This window comes from Pogona vitticeps, chromosome 2, assembly GCF_051106095.1.
Source record: "Pogona vitticeps strain Pit_001003342236 chromosome 2, PviZW2.1, whole genome shotgun sequence".
NCBI lineage: Eukaryota > Metazoa > Chordata > Lepidosauria > Squamata > Agamidae > Pogona > Pogona vitticeps.
Genome location: NC_135784.1, coordinates 55993244 through 56014661, shown reverse-complemented (window position 1 = coordinate 56014661; position 21418 = coordinate 55993244). Strand labels below are relative to the sequence as shown.

General features: G+C 40.3%; 1 protein-coding gene across 7 annotated transcripts in view; it reads left to right on the top strand.

Moving 5' to 3' along the window:
* Window positions 1-21418, top strand: part of RAD18 (RAD18 E3 ubiquitin protein ligase) — a 151018-nt gene that overhangs the window by 90989 nt on the left and 38611 nt on the right. The gene's annotated exons all lie outside the window — the stretch shown is intronic.

The window sequence follows — 21418 nt, the reverse complement described above, 5'->3', positions numbered from 1 at the left end:
ATTGTGTTTTAATAACCAACAAGTAAAAGGGGAGGGAAGAAGGAGGCAAACTAGGAAATCTTTCATTAGGGCTATTTCTTCCAAAAAGTGCTACTTTAGAAGGGACAATGAATTGGTCCAATTTACTCCCTTACCCAGTGTCTGGAAGGCTTTTTGCTGCTATCTTGCTGGAATGAGGTGGCACTGCAGCAAGTATTCCATTGTGCAAGCAGACTTTGGACACATCTCATACAGTGCCTAGTTCTGAGAAAGACCTCCTCAGAGGCAGACATTTGACTTTTGAGTGGGATCCTCTACTCTGTGTCTCATTTTGAGAAGGTCCTGAGGGTGACGCAGAGAGTGGAATGTAGGGAATTGAGTAGATAGTGGTTGTTATTGTTGTGTACAGTCAAGTAACTTCCAACTCATGACAACCCTATGATGAGTGATACCCAAAATGTCCTATCATTAAGCTGTGGCTTCCTTTATGGTGTCAATCCATCTGATATTCAGTCTTTTTCTTTTTTTTGGCTGCATTCAACTTTTTTCAAGCATTATTGTCTTTCCTAGGGAGTCTTGTCTTACTATGCAGTGGTCCCCAACCTTGGACCTCCAGATGTTCTTGGACTTCAACTCCCAGAAATCCTGGCCATCAGAAGTGGTGGTGAAGGCTTCTGGGAGTTGTAGTGCAAGAATATCTGGAGGCCCAAGGTTGGGGACCACTGTTATTATGTACCTGAAGTATGACAGCCTCAGTTTTGTTACTGGTTTTGGTGGTAGGACTGGGGCAAGGATTTTAGAAGCAGTTAAAATGAAGTTGTAGAATTGTGCCTCAGTTACCTTACATGGGATGCTGCTTTGGCTCCTAATCTTTAAAAGTCCTAGTTAATGGATTTGGTAGATGTAATTTTTTTCTAATTCGAGTATATTTTTAAGTTGGCAGTCTAAAGGCAGTCTGAAGGCAGTTTTGCCCATTGAAAAAAATCTCACAGGAATCTCATGGTAATATCTCACTTTTAGCAAAAGACAATTTAACCCATATGTTGTAAGTATACATGCTCTTTTCACACGTGCTCGTTCAGCAGTGAAATTTGTCTAAGAAAAACTTTTAAAGGAACAAATAAAGCCATTTCTCTTGGCCTGTCTTGGCTCCTTCCTGCTGTCAATCTTTCAAAGAGTTGCTCTGAATATCATTTTTCATCCCACAAGGGACCCTGTATTACAGCTGTACTGACAGCTGTGCCAAGCTTTAGGCCCAGGGCCCAGGAATTTTAAAAAATGTTTGGTTTTTTTTGTTTTGTGTTGGTTTTTTTGTTTTTTGTTTTATTCAAGGGGAGACATTCAGTCTTATGAAAGCCAGTGTTTGCAACCAACTTCACTGTTTAGTTCTTTGCCAGTTGCTTACCAACTCAAAAGTATGTCTCAAATTATTTCATTATAATGATCAATAATAATCTTAATTGTATATGGGGTCTATACCACACAGTTCTTAGACGTTACTTAATTTTTAATTGTATACCTTAGAAAGCAACATTTCGGATTCAAATATAGCAAGGAATTCTTCAGTTTTATATACTGTATCATCATCTGAGAATATCACACCATTATGCAATGTCCTTCAGAAGATTTTGACCACAATTGGTAGGATTTCTGGCTTTTGACTATGGCAGCTTATGTGAGTGGGAGCTGAAATCCAAAACATCTGGAGAGCACACCATGTTGGAGAAGGCTTCTGCCTTAATGTTGCACAGGGCTGGAGGTGACAGTTTTAGAGTGCATGTGGTGTAGATCTAGGACAGTTTCACCCTAAGCAGATTTTGCCTACAGTCCTCTGATGTGGAATAAGCCTTACTGAACACACAAGAATGGTTTCTGAGTAAATATGCAAAGGATTTCCTGTTTGATGAGAATGCTTTATTCTATTTTACATATTGCCTATTGCATGTTTTTCTATGAAGTATGTATTCAATTATTATTTGATTTACATAAGATATTAAAAAAACAAGGTTTTAAAGTAGAGATGGGAAAACCTGTGACTAGACAGAAGTTGATGAACTTCTTTTCCCATCACTGAGCAACCGTATGAAAGGGCTCCTCAACCCCATGTTATAGATTTCTTCTAGAGCATATAGGTATGTCTCCAAAATCTTGAATGGTTCCATTTTGTGTTAATGCCATTGGTATTTAACTTGGGGTTCTTTGAACACTAAACTATCCCATATATGCTTGTGGAAAATTTGTGGTGCCAACTTTTTCCATGTGTGATGACTTTAGGTTAGGATGGATTGGTTTGAATCAGAATAATTTACTAAGGGAAAAAAGAGAGAGATTTAAATCAGTTTTTTTGAAAGCAGCATACTTCCTGAACATGTGTGTGTACTTCCTGACAAGGAAAAAGTGCCGATTTTCAACCAAATATAGCCTTGATATAATCAAATCACTTAAAAAGCAACATGTTTTACTAGGAGCAGTGTATTATTAACACATTGCTTATTATTTTATTAGTTTTTAAAACAAAAATGTATTTCAAAAGAGAAAATATTTATTAATCTCTCCAAATGATGCCCTGAAACCAGCATTTTAGAAATAAAGAGCAAAGACATGTTTAATTTATCTGCAGTTATGATTCTTGTCTTCTTAATGTTCAGCCATAATTCCACTTTTGCACTTCCGTCTTTGATCTTCCTCAGTAGTCATTTCAAGTCATTGCTGCTTTCTGCCAATAATATGGTGCATCTGCAAATCTTAAGTTTTCATTTTTTCATCTGAATTTAATTGAGTTTTTCATATGAAAAGTTCTGCTTATACATGGAATTTACTGGGAGATAAAATGTACCCTTGTCTAATATCTTTGCTGAGGGGGAAACCATTCTGGCCAGGGTGTAGGTTGCACATCAAGACAGTCAAATATTCTGTTTGATAATATAGAATGAAGTTATTTTATCATATATTTTTGAAGAAATTTCTTTAGAGAGTAATCATTTTGTTATTGTTGCTTAACAAACAATCTGTCTTACAAGGGAAAATGTGAAATCCCTATTCCATGGCAATTATTGTTGCATGTTTCAGCTGGCTAGTTGAAAAAAAAATCCTTTACATCCACTGCTTAAAAAATAGGATTAGAAAGCTCTGGGGCACTGGTTAAGTGGAAGAAAAATAAAAGGATGGTTAGTTAATCCTATTCATTCTAAATTTCTCATATATTTTGTGCTCTCTTAGAAGAGCCTTTTAGTCACCAAATAAGATGTTTCTGAAGGAAATAAAATCTGTGCTTATGGCACAGATAAGTATTTTGACAGTCATGTAAATGCTGTGGGAACATGGAAGAAGAGTGCATGTGTTGAGAAAGCAATGGTCATACTTCGATATTTCCAAACCCAAAGTTTATTTATAAATAATGATTGTGATACAGTGGTGCCTCGCAAGACAAAATTAATCCGTTCCATGGTTAATGCCGTCTAGCGAAAATTTTGCCTTGTGAGGCAGTTTCCCATAGGAATGCATTGAAATTTAATTAATGTGTTCCTATGGGGAAAAAAGTCAAAAAGCCAAACAAACAAAAAATTAAAGTCACTTACCAGGTACTGTAGACTGAGCCCAGCTCCTCACGGTGCCTTTGTAGCCCCGGAACAGCCTGAAAAAGACTGCCAAACAGCGGAGACTCGGCAGCTAGCAGGGAGCCAGCAGCCATTTTGTGGTCCTCTGTGCGCCTTCCCCGCCTCTCAGCTGATTGGCACTGGGTCTAAGAAGCTTTTTCCCTGCTAGGCAAGCCTGGGGAAGAGTCTTAACCCAGTGCCGATCAGCTGCTCCCCTCCCCGCCTCTCAGCTGATCAGCGCTGGGTCTAAGAGTCTTCCTGAAGCTTGCCTAGCAGGGAAAAAGCCTCTTAGACCCAGCCTATCAGCTGAGAGGCGAGGACGGGGGGGGGGCAGGAGCAGAGAGGACCACAAAATGGCTGCCGGCTCCCTGCGGGTTGCCGAGTCTCGGCTGTTTGGCACTCTTTTTCGGGCTGTTCTGGGGCTACCTAGTAAGTGACTTTTTGCTGACTATTTTTTTTTGTTTCTGACTTTTCCCCCATAGGAATGCATTAATTAAATTTTAATGCATTGCTATGTGAAACGCGCCTCGCAAGACAAAAAATATTGCCAGACGGCCCATTTTGCGAGGCACCAAAAATCTCCCAAGACCCTTTCGTCTTGCGAGGTTTTTTGTCCTGCGAGGCATTTGTCTTGTGAGGCACCACTATATGTGTAACTGCTCTGGAACAGAAAATTATTTTAGTAATTTTTACATGGAAGTGTAAAGTACTGGTATGATTAGGCGCTGATATGTTTTTTTGGGGGAAATAAGATAGAATGAGTCTTATTGACAGTGTTGTTGCTCTTATGAGAAAGTTAGTATAAAGTGTACAGTACAGTTTTTATTAAATTGTGTACATTCTTAAGAAGACCGGAAGAATTTAGGCCAAATAGGAGGAATTTTTTTTGAGAGAGAAGGAACATGAGGACTAAATGAGAAAATAGTGGTAAATGAACAACACATTTGTAACATCTTGTCCCAAATCTAGTTTTTTTAAATCCAATTTAAATATTTGAGAAAGATGTTGTTCAAAATTTTATATGGGAGAAATCATGATTTATCTACTATCTAGCTAGACAAAGGATATCTCCTTAAGTAAAAAAAAGTCAACAGTCAGGAATTGTTGACTATTTCAAGGCATTTTACTAGCAGGAGTTTTGCAGTTGAAAATGTGCTTGTGTTTTCTCTGCAAGGGACAGATTACAGTTGCTGGGATGATTTTTGTTCTCTGGGGTCATCCAGATGTTGTGACAAAGATTCATGTTGCCAGAGTGTTTCTTGAGAGGGATGTCAGCTGCTTTAGGGCAGAAAGGAAGCAAGACTGTCGATGAGCAGTAGAAAAAGAAGTTTTATGTATCATAAGATATAATAAGAAGTTATTTTATATATATATAAAATACACAGACACACAAACAAAATATAAATGGCAGGGGAGGTTATATGATTGTGGATAATATCCTTCACAATTTATGTACAGTCATATTTGTCAGTTTTATGACAGGCTATTTAACATGATTGGGGGCTAGCTCAATCTTCAGTTGCACTGCAATTTCTGGAATCTGCAGGAAGCAAAGCTGCATTGTGCTGCTGAATGGCTGTCTTAAAAAACTGTGCCTATCTATTTCATTCTTTCTTTCTCTATTATTATAATAAATTAGTGTGAAAGGGGCAGAAAATGATCCAGATTCTGCCATTGCCGTGTTCTTCTGTCAGTTGTGGTCTAATAGGAGAACAGAATAAATTCATTTGAAAAAATCTGGAAATAAAATGGAATCAGACTAGGACAGTGGTTCCCAACCTTGGGTCTCCAGATGTTATCAGCTCTCCGAAATGCTGGCTAGCATAGCTATTGGTGAATGCTTTGGGGAGTTTTAGTCCAAGAACAGCTGGGGATCCAAGGTTGGGACTGCATTAGGAGGGTGGGTAAATCCATAAAACTCTACTTTTACAAGCATTTTCCTCATTCTGTCTGATAGCACACAGCAGGTTGGCCACTATGAGAACAGGATATTAGACTAACAAGACTTTTGTTCTGATCCAGCACATCTCTTTTATATTATTAGAAAAGGAGCTGAAAATAGAATTTGAACAATGGTAGTAAGAGCAAATTAGGAAATCAAGAAGGAGAGGAAGCCATTTACATTCATGACAAAGCTGAACTGATTTATGATACTTTAGTACCTTGATTTTAGTGGTTGCTTTTTAGAATGATTATATCTATCCTAGCCTACTGTGATTATATCTTTCTTGGCTTATTTGTAACAAAATGTGTTTCATAGTAGCTTGTGAACCATTCCGAGACAGCATAGAACAGCATGTATCTAACATAAATAAGAATTTCGAAAATGAGAAGTAAATGCCAAGCAAAACCCCACGTGTTTAGTAACACTCATGAGCAAAAAATGATTGTATCTGGATATTTTATCTGGGACATATACCTTGCTCTTCAAAAGTTCTTACTTTTGAAGGATAATTATAATTGGAAATATGATTCTATGGCTGGTAACGATTGCTTCCTGAGGCTTTCCAACTCAAATTGAAAATTTGGTTCTGCTGCCTTCTGACATTCAAGATATGAAAAATGTTCAAAGTCAGTTTTCTTTTTATGGATAGTTAACGTTATTAGCATTAGAGTCTTATGGGGGAAAGACCTATATGTTTCTTCAGTTTGAGTGCAACACCTGCAATATTTTTATTTACAGAGGATATTCATGGAGAATTGAAAAAATGCTGGAAAAACATTTTACTTGCTACATCTGATAGAAAGAAATATCAGCAGTCTATTTTACATTAACTGTAGGCAAGATACTCCACCATTCTCTGTCAGATAGGCACCTTTATTAATAAGTACTTTCTTTTCACTTAGGACAGTTATTGATACTGCTTTGAAGCAGCCAACGTCCTCACAAAGTCAGTACTAGGAGCTATCAATGCATACTCATACTGGCCTAAATCTAATCTTGCATTATCAGTAGAGATGGGAGTATTCATATACAAATATGAATACCACTGCACAGGTGGATATAAAGAGGGCCCAGCCCCATGGGGCCGGACGGTCCACTTATCAATCTGCCACAGCTGTGGGTGCCGTGGTGGCTTCCAATGGATCCTGGGATCACGTTCGGTGAGCCACTCTTCGACCTAGCAGAGAGGCTTGTCCCGCCTCCTGCCAGGAATGGCAAGCTGAACATGATCTCCGGAGCCATTGGAAGCCTCTGCGGCTCTGGCGGATCGGTGAGTGGACTGTCTGACCCTGTGGGGCTGGACCCTCGTTTATGTCCACATACATGGGGGTATTCGTATATGAATACAAATACCCCCCATCTCTAATTCTCCATCATCTATTGGCATGATGGGGCTATCTCCTCTGTCCCTTTCTGTCTGCAGTCCTCCATATTGTCATCAAACCTGCTTTTGTGGGGTTTCCAGTCCTTCAGAACAGGTTTTGTGAGCATAGGAGTTGGGGTGCTGCAGGAGAAAGGGAGATTCTCTTATCCAGATTCCAGCTGCAGAAACATTTTGTCAGTGGAACAACCCTGTTGACTTCAACTCAACATTTTATCTTAGCATGTAAACTGACATGACAGTAAAGATGGCATGCTCTTGGTGCTTTTATTTTACTAACTCATTATAGCATAGATGTTAAGCAGCTGGGAAACATTTTTTTTTGGATTAAACTCCCAGAGTTTGTACTGCTGGTCGTATTTGACCTTATTATAGAGTATCTTGGTCTTCTTTTAAAATGATGGACAGATTGTAGTATCTTACCTGTTCATTGGCACCATGCTATCTCAGTGAAGGGCAGTAAAGTTGGAGTGCTCATAATATTATGTAGCTGTCTTTAAAAAACATACAAAATGGATTGTCCACTTGGAGGCATCCAAGCTCCATGTGTTATCCTTTAACCACTTCAAGAGGGTTTTCTTTGCCCCTTCAAATGACAAGAATTCAGATGAGTCTTTCCAGCTCCGCCATGGGTAGAACCTGCAAACCTTTGCATCTAAGGAATATATTCTGCCATTGACCTGATGCTGTTCATGGATATACGATAATTCATGGCCTGTTCAAGCGGCTTAGGTGAATCAGTGAAGATTATCACCTTTTTACATTCATTCATCTGAATTTACTACTTTCCCGTCCTTTACTCATAGTCTCCTACATCTGATAAGCATTCTTCAAATAAGTGTATTCACTTTGATTGTTAAGTACAAGAGTGTGTTAAGGATGGTATTACTGTTCTGTGTGATGGGGCGGACTCTGTTCTATTTGATTTTGGATTAAACCTACATACAAAACAGCATAGCCAAGGAAAAACTGGAGGTCTACATTTTTGGTATCACCTTGCAGGACAAAGTTCTAAATAGAGTAATCCTAGAACTAACTGGAATTTTTAGCATGTATACATTACTGAAACAGTGATGTCTACATTGGCTTGGTCATGTCATGAGAATGACCGAGGCAAAGAGGCAGTCCTGAAACCAGCAAAATCAGGGAGCTGGACAGGGGACAGATTTTATTTGTCTTCCATGTGGAAGGATTGTCACTCTCGAATTGGCCTTCTCAGCCACACTAGATGCTGTTCCAAGTCCACCATACAGAGCATGTTACCATAGTCTTTCGAGGCTGAAGGATGCCTAACTAACAGTATAACATTTGTCTTTCCACCAGTCCTTAGAAGGACACATAATTTGCACTCCACTAGCTAAAACAGTATGCTGTAGAAGAAGAACGAGTTTGCTATGTGGCAGTTTGACATTTTGCAAGGCTGATCACCAGCTCTAAGAGTTTCTCTTCCTTTCCTCTCGGCTTAAGGAAGTATGAGGAAGTTTCCCATTTTGTCAGTTTGACTTAGAATACTGTAGTTTTGTATGGCAGAGAAATAATCACTAGGCAAATCTGTCCAATCCCTGCATCTCAGGTAAAGTGCAGGGAGTCTTGCTCTCTGGGCCATAGACTATAGGATAGATTATAACATACTGTGTTTCCCCGAAAATAAGACAGGGTCTTATATTAATTTTTGCTCAAAAATGCATTGGAGCTTATTTTCAGGGGATTTTTTAAATGTACAACAACCTACATTTATTCAAATTATTATTAGGCGCCAGGTCAAAACCTTCCTATTCCAAAAGTCTTTTAATTGAAATAATATCAGCTGTGGGTCTCATGGCAATTTTTACAGTATGTATTTTTAATTGCATTTTAATTATTTTGCCCTTATTTGCCTTTTTATTGTATTTTAAATGTTGTAAGCCGCCCAGAGACCTTTGGGTAGTGTGGGTGGCATATAACAAATAAAATAAAATAAAATAAATATAGTCATGTCATCTTCTTTGGGTTGCTGCACAATGGTGGAGCGCGGGGTTTCACTGAACTGGGGCTTATTTTTGGGGTGGGGCTTATATTATGAGCATCCTGAAAAATCATTTGTTGTTGTTGTTTAGTTGTTAAGTCGAGTCCGACTCTTCATGACCCCATGGTCCAGAGCATGCCAGGCCCTCCTGTCTTCCACTGCCTCTTGGAGTTTGGTCAAAGTCATGTTTGACAAAGTCATCAATGACACTGTCCAACCATCTCGTCCTCTGTAGTCCCCTTCTCTCTTGCCTTCACACTTTCTGAACATCAAGGTCTTTTCCAGGGGATCTTCTCATGAGATGGCCAAAGTATTGGAGCCTCAGTTTCAGGATCTATCCTTCCAGTGAGCACTCAGGGTTGATTTCCTTTAAAATGGAAAGGTTTGTTCTCTTTGCAGTCCAGGGGACTCTCAAGAGTCTCCTCCAGCACCACAATTCAAAAAAATAAATTCTTCGGCAGTCAGCCTTCTTTATGGTCCAGCTCTCACTTCCATACATCGCTACTAGAAAAACCATAGCTTTGACTATGCGGACCTTTGTCGGCAGGGTGATGTCTCTGATTTTTAAGAGTTGTCATTGCTTTCCTCCCAAGAAGCAGGAGTTTTTTATTTCATGGCTGCTGTCACCATCTGCAGTGATCATGCAGCCCAAGAAAGTAAAATCTGTCACTGCCTCCATATTTTCCCCATTTATTTCCCAGGAGGTGAGGGGACCAGTGGCCATGATCTTAGTTTTTTTGATGTTGAACTTCAGACCATTTTTTGCCCACTCCTGTTTCACCATTATTAAGAGGTTCTTTAAATCCTCCTCACTTTCTGCCATCAGAGTGGTATCATCTGCATATCTGAGGTTATAGATATTTCTTCCAGCAATCTTAATTCTGGGCTTGGGATTCATCCAGTCCTGATGTATTCTGCATATAAGTTATTCATACTAAAAATCATATTAGGGCTTATTTTCGAGGAAACAGGGCATGTAGCAGATTCCTCTTTTCCTGAATATAGAACATTTTAATTCTCAGTCTGGTGGACCAAGCATTGCTTGTCTTGGAAAACCCAAAGTTTGCATTTTCCCAGCAGTAACTCACTAGGCAACTTTACTTCCCATTTGGACTCAAAATGATAAATAATTTTTTTTCCACAATGGAGACAAGTGTGCCAATTATTGTGAAACTATATTGTGTCAGTGATGCGATTAAACATATTTATCCATGTAGGTTGCTTCCAAGATCAGGAGCAAAGCCATAAGTAGCTTTGTTTTGAATGACAAAGGAAGAGAGCAGTGAAAACTTACTCCATCCAGAAAGATATTTTTGCCAGACTTTAAGCTGGAAGCAGGGATTGATGGGGTGGGGGAGAGCAGCAAAAGAAATGCTGTGCTAAATGGTAGGATTGGTATTTCTCTGCAGGAAGGAGAAATGCTGCATATTGTTAATGGAATCTTTAGACACCTGTTTATTTGTGTTTGGTTTTCTGAGCTCCCACATGTTTAAAGAAGAGCACAGCTTCACATTCTAATTGCAAGTAGACCTCTTTTTTCATATATGCATATTGCAGATCAGATGTGCTGATTCTTTGTGTTTTGAAAATTTGAGATCTGGTTAAAATATTCAGAAAAGACGTGAGGTACAGTTTTAATGAGACTGCTTCAACACTGTCAAGGTTTGAAACCTTTTCACTTTAAGGTGTTAAGAAATTGATCATGCGGGGTGCAAAGTGTTGCCTTAAAAATGAAACTGCTTGTAAAAATGTGGCTTGATTTCATTGTTTTCAAAGTATTCTGCTGCTTTCCAAAACAATCAGCTTATTTGGGAGCAACTTTAGTGATAAAACAGCATGTACCAGAGAAAGTACAGTCATGTAATGTGAAAAGGAGAAAGGAAAAAATGTATGTCTCTTTACAATTCAGTTTGAATCACAATCTATAATAATTAAAGATATTGAAAGGAATATTTTGTAGTACTGGTATACCATCTATTGATGTTGACTCAAACGGCAGCAAAGTTGCAGGGTCTGCACTCTGTTGACTTAGCCATTTGCTGATCTAGCCATTGGCTGGTTCCACAGTCTGTTGGATTTGCGATTTGCAGGGACAGCCATGGAAAGACTAAACATAATAGACTGGAAATATATATAGCTGTGCCTAGACTCGGCAGGGTCTGCCAGGTATAGGGAGTTTTATGAGAGCAGCACCCTTAGCCTTCTGTAAACCTTGCAGAAGTCCAGATAAGATGTTAAAGAAAGAAAAATCACATAAAGTATAAATACTGTTGAGAATAGTCAGCCAAGCATTTATCCAATGAGCCAGATAACAGTATCACAGTGTCACAAAACTCTGCACCACTTTGGGCAACAGACATCAAAGAACAACAATCATTATGGATGGATTTCCCCCTTGAGTTCTTTGACTAGCATGGCTGGGTGACCTTTTTTCCCTTTCTTTTTCCTTTTTTGTATTTTGTATATGTATATCTAGATATGCTAATAACAGGCTGAATAATACATTTTACCTTTCTAGTGCAGCAATTTTATTTTTAGAGATGTATTCTCTCTTTTTTGTTCTTCAAAGCTGGCTTTGTAGGCTATAAGCTTTTGTATTTTTTAAAAATGTAATGTAGCACATTATTTTTGTTTTTTTTCTTACACTTTTGTTCCTTTTATTTTGAAGTGTTTGCTTACAACTTAAGTCTTGACACCTGCATATTTTTACATGTTGCAAGGATGTATTTTTAAACATATTTGCCTACAGTTTTCCCCAGAAGGTCTTTCCCCAGAAGGTCTGTATATTTCTGTAGGACTCTTGGAGAAGTCATACATTTTGTTAAGGAACTGACAACAGAATGTAGGTGTAAATTCTAGGTGTCTGCTTCCTTTTCAGAGTCTGCAAAGATTAGAGTAGAATTGACAAGGAATCATTCTGCTTTGAGACCCTGCATCTGCATTTAAAGATACAGTTCCAGAAAAAATGTCTTAATTGGTTGTTCAGATAATTATCTGTTGTACAGCGGTGCTGTGTAGATAAAGTAGTATTCTGAAAATGGAATTGAATGTTTACGTTTGTTTTGAAAATGATAGGTAAACTCTGTCATGTTTTGTTGGGTCCTATTCCAGATAGTCTAGAAAGGTATATGTGAGAGGCACATCTTTTGTAAAGCTCATACTTCCCTTAGTGAAAAGTCAACATATCTTCTTATATGCTCTTTATTGCTATATACATCACACATAAGGTGCTCCCAATAAGATTTTTAAAGTTTTGTGAAATACATCAGTAGTGGTTTCACCAGTTCCACCCCCAGTGAGTTTCCATAGCTGAGTGGGGATTTCCTATGTCCTAGTAAAGGTTCCTATTAAGCTGGGCATGCGTGGACAAGTCCGCTTCCCTCTGGGCAGCTGTCTTTCTCCTCTGCACAGCGATCACATTTTAAAGATTGATAGATTTAATGCCAACAAGTCACCAACAAAAGATTTCTGCACTTGCAGTGCAATCAGAGTGTGTGCAGTGTTGTCTAGATGCTGCTGTACAATAAACATCAGTGTACTTTTCCCTATAACTTATAAAGGATATGCCCAAGACTGCCTTTTGCCTACGTTTCATGTTTTGCTGCCTGAAAAGAAGGGCTAGATGGTTCTCACTACCATAAAATTCACTGGCCAAACCCCACCCCCCACAAAACTGGCAATCAAATCTTCCTTTACTGCTGTTACACTCTGTTGAGAAAAGGCACCATTAGATAGTGGATAACATACACATAGAACTCCAGTGTCCAGAGCCTCATCACTTCTTCCAGATTCATGACCATAATGGTAGGACATGCCCTGAGGATTGAAAAGTTGTTCTTTATTTTCACAGCTTTGCAGATGCTATTCATTATTGTTCACTGGTCTGGCTGGTCTAGGATTGTCTAAGTCTTGTGGTTCCTTGATTTTGGTAAAGGCAGCACAACACAGTCCTGGCAGAATATTCTTATAAATTTATAAACAATTGTGAGTAAAGTAGGTGTGTTTTCACTGTCAGACACCTGTTGGTCACACTCTCATTTTTGCATTTACATTTTTACTTCTGTATTTAAAAATCAACTAACCAACGTTAAGTGTTCAGTGTGGTAGGTGTTGTTGTGAGACACTGCAGTTAACTCTGGATCTTGGCAAATGGATTAGTGCTGAGTAATGTATGTGGGCCTATATTAATTTTAGGTTCAGACACATAAACCTTCTCAGTATCAGAGAAGAAATGGTTTTAGACCAAAATTTTCATCTCCCACCTCAATGTGTTTTACTCCAGGCAGATAGCCCTATGAAAATCGTAGTGGATGTCTACAGTGGTGAATGACTTTTCTGCATCTGCACCAAGAAGATTTACGGATTAGAAGTTCCATACAATATGAAGTTTTTGTTCTGAATCCATAATGTTGCACATTCTTGACAGCTGTGTAGTTTTAAATGCTCAGCCTCTGGTGCTCTAGCCAAACAAATACGGTAATTAGATTTGTGTGCCAAAGGAAAAAAGAGTGTGGAGGGGGAGTTTAATTCTCAGTGCTTTCTTGAAAGTTTTTGCCCACAACTTTTGATTTCTGAAGTTAAAAGAGGTAAACTGTTTGGAGTAAAAACATCTCAACCAATTTAATGTGAAAGCAGGTGATGGATATACAGTGGTGCCTCGCATAACGATTGCATCGTAGAACGATGAAATCGCTTTGCGATGAAGATTTTGCGATCGCTTTTGCGATCGCTTTCCGATGTTCCCTATGGGGGTATTTCGCTTTGCGATGATCAGTTCCCTGCTTGGGTAACCAATCATGGCAAAGCAATTCTTTTTAAACAACTGCGCCCGCAAGCAAGCCTTTTAAAACAGCTGATCGGCGCCGCACTTCCCCCCCCCCCAGAGCTCCTGCTTAAATAGCGGGGGCGCTCCGGCTTGGCATCTCAGGAGGGAGGGAAGGAGGGGCGAAGGGCCTGGCCCCGATCCCCATGCGCACCCCTGGGGCACTGAGCCAGAGAGCAGTTGCGGCGGGGGAGGTGCTGCAAAAGAGGAGGCACCTGCCGGACTGGGATCAGGGCGGCAGCAGCTGAATGGGGGGGTGGCGCGCCAGAGACCCCCTCCTCGCCCCGCCAAGGAGACCGGGCATCTGGGGTTCGCTGGCTGGTGGTGGGTGGCGCGCCCCTTCCCGCCTCGGAGGCAGCCGCCTGGGCGGGAAGGGGATCTCTTTGCAAGCCTTTTTTAGACCTGCAGCCTCCGCACCCTCCTCTCGCGGCTCCCTTTGGTGCTCCTGGGCATTGTAAGGGTTAAGAGAACCGAGCCTTGCCTGCTAGAGAGGCCGGAAAGGAGAAAGCCCTTACAGTGCCTCCTTTCTGGCCTCTCTAGCAGGCAAGGCTCAGTTCTCTTAACCCTTACAATGCCCAGGATCACCACGGGTGGAGCCAGCCTGGGAGACAACCGGCCTCCTTGGGCCACGAGTGGCGAGAGGGCTCGGAGGCTGCAGGTTGGAGCGGGATGGAGGGAAGAGTCCCGGGGAATCCCTTCCAAGGGGAGGAGGAGGAGGTGGTGAAGCTGCGGGCTGGGGATGGGGGTGGGAAAGAGCAGGGAAGGTAGGGGGGTGCCAGAAAGGTGGGGTGAAAAGGGCTCGGAGTTGCTCCAGGACAGTGGGGGGAGGTGTTTGCATTGTTCTGCCTCCCTCAACGAAGCATGCCATCTCTCTCTCATACACACACACACCGGCAGACACACACCTCTGAAATGGCACGCCAGAAATCCGGCTTTGTTTTTCCCGGAGGCCCCCCCCGTGTGCTGATCTCGTCCCTGTGACTCTTCGAGGTGGGGGGGAAGGCAGAGGAGGGAGTGCTGGGCTGGGGAGTAGGGCTTAGTGGGAAGAACACGGCTGCTTTCATGCTTTGTTTGTTACAAAAAAAACTTTTAAAAAGTCTTGCAAAGAGATCCCCTTCCCGCCCGGGCGGCGCGATTTCAAAATGGCCGCCCGCTATTTTCTGGGATGGATTCAGGCAGCGAAAATGCCCACGCTATGGAGTATCTTCGCTGAACGGTGAGTTTGAAGCCCATAGAAACGCATTAATCGCATTTTAATGCATTACTATGGGCTTTTTTGTTCCGTATAGCGACAAATCCGTATAACGACGATTTTTTCGTAACGGATTATCGTAGCTATACGGGGCACCACTGTAGTTCAGTTCAGGAGATCTCTGATGCTTCCAGGGATCTTCATTTATCATTTGCTCTACTTTAATTCTGGAACAAGGGGAATGGCTGATTCTCTTTCTTTGTGCCAGAAGTAAATGCTAATTCTAACTTTGGACCTTTTCACCAGAATGCTGTTGTACAATGTGATCACTGAGGTATTTCCACTGTATCATATGGATGTTGCAGGGCAGATTTTGGAAAGTATTTCAGTGCTGATCAGAAAATGAGTTTACTAAATTCACGTGACTACAAAACAAACTTCAAAACAAAGAAATAAGAAAAGACAACCAAATGGACAATATGGTTATTTTTGCAGGTTTCTGAGATATAGGTAGTAGGCAAAAATGGAATAAAGGTTTTTTTATTTCAATATTTGGTATATGCTTACTTTCAAATTGTGATTACTTGTTTTTTCCTCAGTACTTCTTAGTGCAGGAACTGTTGAAGTTAGTTGGTCAGCATGCTTTATCTTTATCTTTTTCTTTCCCTATTATAACTTTAGGAGATGAAGAGCAGGAAGGAAAAGAAAAGCAGCCCATGATATCCCCAGCTCTATAATTATAGTCATCAAACCTTTCTGTCAATAGATCTGTTGAAAAGTGCTCCCGTTACCATTAGTAATTTTTAAATGTTTTTGGCTCTACAAATCAAACTATACAAACCGCTAATTTCAATAAATTCTTTGCTTCAGCACTGGCACAGTTGTCAAGACCAGCTCCATATTACGAAACTTATGGGCCCAAAACAATATTCTTTTTAGGCTGTAATAATCTGGCCTTGGTCAAAATGGTTAATTTTCATACTCAGAAAAAAAATACATCAAGCACAGGGCTAAATACAGATATTACTGAATGTTCTGCATCCTTTTCAAAGACTGCTTGAATAGAACTTGGGAACCTCCATTGTCGACAGTTGCCAACTTTAACCAGGATATTTGAGGAAGAAATTTTCCAGTAGATTAGAAGGTGGAATCAATTAAAAGGCTACACATCTCAAATGAGTGACTGTTGTAATGGCATTTGCTTAAACATTTCCATCAAAAGAGTTTTTTGGACTGTGCCTTGGACTGGAATGAAGTCATGAAAGATCAATTCAAAACATTAATTATGGTTTCATGAGAACTTAACTCCTGAATATGGGTAGTATCAATCCCAAAGTTTACATAACTAATGGTTATATGTGGAGCCAGACACATTTGGTGCAAACTGTTGACTAGCCTAATATATCCATGATAAAAGTTTGTGTGGTTGATGTGTTGTGTTTCCACATACCATAATGGCTATAGTATCTGGAGGTTTCCTTATATGAAACTTAACAATATCAAGACAGTTTCTGCTGGTTTGATGGGATATAGTAAACATGAATTTCTAAGGCTGAAGCAAAGAAGGACAGATGTCTTCCCCAGTATAACTGATATTCTACATTCCTTCATGCAGTGCAGTGCAAGACAGACAGACTGACTGACTGACTGACTGACTGACTGATTGATTGATTGATTGATTGATTGATTGATTGTCTCATGGTGGCTTTACACACATCCAAAACTAGCCAAAGAATTCTCCTTGGAAAACACTAAAAATATACATTGCAGACTTCTTTCATTGTTGTTCTTAGTGTTGTATGTTTTTTTTATTTTTCCCTACTGTACAATATACAGAATAACATGTATTTAGAAATATATAGTGTTTGTCAGATAGTGTTTGATTGTAAAGGCTTAGGATGAAGCCCTCTTGCTTTTAGTTTTCAGCTCCATAGACTTTCTGGCATGTTGGATTGATCTCATGCTGTTCTTGCTCCCTCTCTGTTGGTCTGCTTTCCTCTGCATTCCCTCTTCATATTCATATCTCCTGCTAAATTAGGGCTATTAACTGATCAAGCCAAAACCAAGATCTCCACCTTGGCAGGAAATGTGGATGTGAAATTGCAGAAGCAAGAGTTATTCTGTGCTGATTGAAGTGATTCAGAGTATGTTGTAGGATAGCAAAACACTATCCAATACTAAATAAGGATTAACTCCTTCAAACCTTTGCACATGAAGACCAGCATTCTCTTCAGTACTTTGATTTGCAGAGCCCCAGCTGTAACAGCTACTTTGGCAATCTGATAGGTTGTGCAACCAGGCATGCCATTGTTTATACCTTGTTTGATTGCTATGGTAGTTTCAACACTGGGAACTATGCATGCATGAAAATTGAATATGATACTTACCTAAGAGAGTGTAAAGTGGTGCCTCGACTTAGGAACGCCCTTACTTATGACAATTTCAAGTTGTGACCAGTTCCAGCTGCAAAATTTTGCTTTTACTTGCGACTGGAGCTTCCAGTTATAAACAGAAAGAAACAGGGGGAAAAAGGTGGGAAATTCAAATTTCTAACTGTAGGTGGTGATGAGGCTGCTTCTTTGTAGCTCTTTTGCCCCAGCAGTTAGAGAGTGTGTGTCAGAGGAGGAGACTTGGGACTGCATCCTCCTTCTGAGAGCATGTGTGTGTGTTTGCAGGAGGCTTCGGGCTGCCTTGTAAGGTAAGGTGCTGTTTTCTGCTTTTTAAAAACTATTCTGGCTGTTTTTGAGCTGGGGCGGTTATGTTTCTGTGCTGTGATGGGTCTTGGGGGTTGTTTGTTTGTTTGGGTTTTTCCCCCATTTCCAATGGGTCTTGGGTTTTTTTGTTGCTTTTTGGAATGTTTTTTCCCATTTCTGATGGGTCTTGGGGGGTTTGTTTGTTTGTTTGGCTTCTTCCCCCCCATTTCTGATGGGTCTTGGGGGGTTTGGTTGCTTTTTTGGGGGGTTTCCCCATTTTCGATGGGTCCTGCATGCTTCCCTTGCTTTTTTCTTTGTTTTCTTTGCATTTCCGATCTGCTCCGTTTGTTTTCTATGCAATTCCAATGGGTCTTGCATGCTTGATTGCTTTTCTTCCCCCCCTCCCAACTTCGGCCGGAAGGGATTAATCGCGTTTCCAATGAGTCTTGCACTGATTTTGTGTGTGTGTGTGATTTTTTTCTTCGGCCAGTACGGATTAATTGCATTTCAATGCATTCCTATGGGAAATGGTGCTTAGACTTAAGACCATGTCAAGTTACGTCCATCTTCTGGAATGGATTATGGTTGTAAGTTGAGGCACCACTGTACTGGCTCACCGCTGGGACCCAGGGCAAGAGAGGACATTTTGTTGCCTGAAACCCTCTAAATACCCTAACCAGATGTTGACTGTAACTTTCACTCTTTAGCTATAAGGCTTAATTAAAACAATATAGTGCTAAAATAGGCTGCTGTCCTCCATTTCTCAGAATGAACTCACACATAAAAATGTGGAAGTTTAATTTTAGCTAATGTTTTTAAATACAACACTGTCTGAAAAGCTGGCATTCTCTAAATGTAACACTTTGCTTTTCTTCATGTCTTCACCTTACCACTGAAGATAAGAGTTGGTTCCAGCAGTTTTTTGTTTTGTTTTTAAAATCCAAATATTTTTCTTTTTCTGCCCCAAATGTCTGCGTAACTTGACAACAGTGAAGTCAGGATAGTTGTCTTGGGCAAGAAATAGACAAATGGTTGGGTGGTGTAGAGCAGCGTGTAATTTCAACGAGGCATCACTAAGTTCATGGATTAAGATCTCTCTTTGAGATTTCTCAGTGTCTATAGAAAAATGGAAATTACAATCAAGAAGTTCAGAATTTCATGAGGGAGCCTGAAAAAACTTTGCTGGGTAAAATGCAACAGGCTTATAAATAAGATTGTAAGTAACAGTCTTTTGTGTCATCTTCATAAATAAGCTACATGGGTGTTAATTGTTTTCTCTGGAGAGCTGCCTCATGGATAATTGTAACTTTTCAGGCGACTTGTAGATTCAGGTACACATAATATGTACCGTATTTTTCGCACCATAAGACGCACTTTCCCCCCACAAAAGAGGGGGTTGGAAAGTCTGTGCGTCTTATGAAGCGAAGAAAACATTATATTTTCCTGTTTTCTTCTCCTAAAAAATTGGTGCATCTTATGGAAAGGTGTGTCTTATGGAGTGAAAAATACGGTACTTATTAAGTTTTAGATACTACTTATTTTTAAACCGAAGTATATTACACGACAAAATCTCCTTATCTTGCAGAGTCTTTTCCCCAGCAGGATCAACTCAATCTTCCCCTCTATTTGATCGCCCTGTTGTTGCTGCCTTCCTAGCTGCTCCCCCTTGCCCACCACCACCATTGCTGTGTCCTCTGTCCCATCACCTCTCCCTTATCTTGTCATTTCTTTCTGTCTCATCCTCCCCACTTTGCCTCTTCATGTCATTCCTCTTCCATTAGGAGCCTTGTGGTGTGGCACAGTGGTTGAACCGCAGTACTGTAATCAAGACTCTGCTCACAACCTGAGTTTGATCTCAAGGGGGTTGGGTAGCTGTCTCAAATCTGACTCAGCCTTCCATCCTTCGGCAGTGGGTAAATCGCACCCAGCTCACTGGAGGCAGGAAGCAATGTCTAACCTACATAATTAAATTGCAAACTGCCCATAAATTAAACATTATGGGGTAGTATATAAGCAGCACACTTTGCTTTGCATTGCACCCCTAACCCTCCATTACCTCCAGCATGCATGCCCTGCAGTACTACATCACTTTTCATCTCTATACTATACTTCCTCCAGCCTACTCCTTTCCTTCCCTCCTCCAGCCCATCCCATTGCCTTATCCATCATCTCTAGCCTGCATCTCCTGCTGACTCTCCGCTTCCCACCACTTTCTGCCCCCCCATCTCTTCTCCACAATCTGCTCTTTTTTCATAGCTGTTTTCTAAGAATGACACTCAGTTGATCTTTAGAGCAAGGCATTATTTGGCAGCTGGTTAGGGAAATAGCCTGTTCAGCTACCCTCATGCAACACAGGTGATTTCCCAAAGCAGCCCATCTCAGAATGCCTGACTCTAAGAGGTTCTAATAGATCGGTCTTGGAGAGTTGTACAACATAGCTTTGAGGAGGGGAGCAGTGAATTCACTGATCATGCTGGTCCATCTCCTGAAGTTTCCAGCTCATTTTGGCTAGTTGCAGAGCTGATATTGGTGGGAAGTGTTTAACAGTTACACTTCATCTGCTCTGAATATTTTTGTCTACTTTTTCAAAGAGGATGACAAATATACTAAATACTTCACTGAGAAATTTTAAGTAAAGATCATCTTGCATTTGCATGACAAAGTATTGAAGATGCAAATGTTTACAATTGCATAAAACAGGCTTTACATCAAACACAACGGATAAGATATTGAGACATTTTCCTGCCTGACTTTTGGGTAAGAGAACATAACCAAAATCATAATTTGCCTTTAATTAAAACTCAAGTTATTATACAGTTTGCATATAATCAATGACGTAGGTACCTCTGTTACTGCACTTCATTGTAGGCCTATTCTTAATATTCACTATGGTGCAGCTATCTTGACGTTTCAGTGATTAATTTGGATTCATTCCTCATTTGGATGGTGCTGTTCTCTATTTCTCCCATAAGATGTTCAACATCTTTTTTTAAAGACAACATTGGGCTACTTTGAACTCTAAAAGTGACTTCCAAAATAATTTCCAGAGTGCTAGCTCATTAGTTTGTTGCCTTAACGTCAGGGCTTCGTGTGCTCTCCAAAGCCTTGGGGGGGGGGGGTATACTTGATTGCTTTGCCATGCTGCTGCCAAAATTATGCTTTGGTCCAGAAATTCCATTACAGTTCTTGCCTCTGTTTCTTGCAGGTCATGTTTCTTGCTTCCTACTTCCCTCCCTTCCTCCTGCCTTTGCTTTTTACCAGACTCTCCTGCATACACCATACAGAGCCATTACCACTACGAAGTAATTGGTAGTTGGCAGCAAAATTTTGGTGGTGGCAACTTCCGCTCCTGATAAGTTGCCCTCCTCTGCCCTTAAACATTTTAGCAATGTTTACATTACATGTTTGATTGTAGAATCAGTTACCCAGTGTGCATCATGTCTCTGGTGGAGTGGCCTTAACTTCATGAAAACAATTTGCTACTGTTTATTAGAAGATTTTTTGTTTTCAAAGAAAACCAGTAGCCAGTTATCTGTCAAAAATCTCCATGGACTAAAATTGATGTCAGAAAACAAATTAGTCCTCCTTAAATGATGGGTGATGTCTGGTGCTTAATGCAAAATATTGTAGAAATATCTCCTGCATGAATTAAACTAAAGGAGAGTGGACCTGACTAGACTTGAAGTGGTTCACTGTGACAAAGGCTGTCAAGCCCTAAAATCAGTTCTCAGAGGATTAATCAAAATTTACAAGTTTGCAGGACTCTCAGGCTTAAATAGGGAGTCATTGGTGTATTTTGTTGACT